The following is a 2,136-nucleotide window of genomic DNA, read 5'->3' as shown; positions in this document are numbered from 1 at the left end:
AACCCTGTCTCTTAAAAAAAAAAAAAAATGATCTGGGCACAATGGCACGTGCCTGTGGTCCCAGGTACTCTGGAGGCTGAGGTGGAAGAATCTTGAGCCAAGGAATGTCCAGACTTCAGTGAGTGAGCTAGGATGACACCACTGCACTCCAGAATTTAACATTCTCTCTCTGTCTCTCTCTCTCTCTCTCTTTCTTTCTCTCCCTCTCTCTCTCTCTCCCTCCCCCCGTCTTTCATTTTATTAAAAAAGTAAAATCAAATAAAATAATGAATAAAGCCTCCAAGAACTATGGGATTATGTGAAAAGATCTAATCTACACTGGATCAGCATAACTGAATGTGATGGAGAGAATGAATCCAAGCTGGAAAACACTCTTCAGGATATTATCAAACAGAACATCCCCAACCTAACAAGGTAGGCCAATATTCAAATCCAGGAAATACAGAGAACACCACAAAGATACTCCTCAAGAAGAGCAACTCCAAGGCACATAATTATCAGATTCACTGGGGTGGAAATGAAGGAAAAAATCCTAAGGGCAGCCAGAGAGAAAGGATGAGTTGCCCACAAAAGAAAGACCATTAGTCTCACAGCGGATCTCTCGGCAGAAACCCTACAAGCTAGAAGGGAGTGGAGGCCAATAGTCAACATCCTTAAAGAAAAGAACTTTCCAACTTCTAGTCTCCAAAAGAAAGAAAAAAGAAAAGAGCTTTCAACCCAGAATTTCATATCCAACCAAACAGCTTCATAAGTGAAGGATAAATAAAAATCCTTTTCAGACAAGCAATTGCTGAGAGGTTTCATTGCTACAAGACCTTCCCTATAAGCGCTCCTGAAGGAAGTACTAAACATGGAAAGGAACAACCAGTACCAGCCACTGCAAAAATATACCAAATTGTAAAGACACTATGAAGAAACTGCATCAACTAATGGGCAAAACAACCAGCCAGTAACAAAATGGCAGGATCAAATTTAAACATAACAATATTAACATTGAATGTAAATGGCCTAAATGCCCCAATCAAAAGACACAGACTGGCAAACTGGATAAAAAGTCAAGAGCCATCAGTGTGTGGTATTCAGGAGACCCATCTCACATGCAAAGACTCACATAGACTCAAAGAGATGGAAGAAGATTTACCAAGCAAATGAAGAGCAAAAAAAAAGCAGAGGTAGCAATCCTAGTCTCTGATAAAACAGACTTTAAACCAACAAAATTCAAAAGAGACAAAGAAGGGTGTTACATAATGGTAAAAGGATCAATGCAACAAGAAGAGCTAACTATCCTAAATATATAGACACCCAATGCAGGAGCACCCAGTTACATAAAGCAAGTTCTTCGTGACCTACAAAGAGACTTAGACTCCCGCACAATAATAGTGGGAGACTTTAACACTCCACTGACAATATTGGACAGATCAACAAGACAGAAAGTCAACAAGGATATCCAGGACTTGAACGCAGATCTGGACCAAGCAGACCTAATAGACATATACAGAACACTCCACCCCAAATCCACAGAATACCATTCTTCTCAGCACCACATAGCACTTACTCTAAAATTGACCACATAATTGGAAGTAAATCACTCCTCAGCAAATGCAAAAGAACGGAAATCATAACAAATAGTCTCTCAGACCACAGCGCAATCAAATTAGAACTCAGGACTGAGAAAGACATTCAAAACTGCACAATCACATGGAAACTGAACAACTTGCTCCTGAATGACGAATGGATAAACAATGAAATGAAGGCAGAAATAAAAATGTTCTTCGAAACCAATGAGAATGAAGACACAATGTACCAGAATCTATGGGACACATTTAAAGCAGTGTCTAGAGGGAAATTTATAGCAATAAATGCCCACATGAGAAACCAGGGAAAGATCTAAAATCTACACCCTGTCATCAAAATGGAAAGAGCTAGAGGAGCAAGATCAAAAAAACTCAAACGCAAGCAGAAGACAAGAAATAACTAAGATCAGAGCAGAACTGAAGGAGATAGAGATATAAAAAACCCTTCAAAAAATCAATAAATATGGGCCAGGCGCAGTGGCTCAAGCCTGTAATCCCAGCACTTTGGGAGGCCGAGGCGGGTGGATCACGAGGTCAAGAGATCGAGACCATCCTGGTCAAC

Source organism: Cebus imitator, unplaced genomic scaffold, assembly GCF_001604975.1.
Source record: "Cebus imitator isolate Cc_AM_T3 unplaced genomic scaffold, Cebus_imitator-1.0 Scaffold260, whole genome shotgun sequence".
In the NCBI taxonomy this organism is placed as follows: Eukaryota; Metazoa; Chordata; class Mammalia; order Primates; family Cebidae; genus Cebus; species Cebus imitator.
Note: the sequence above shows the minus strand (reverse complement) of the source record.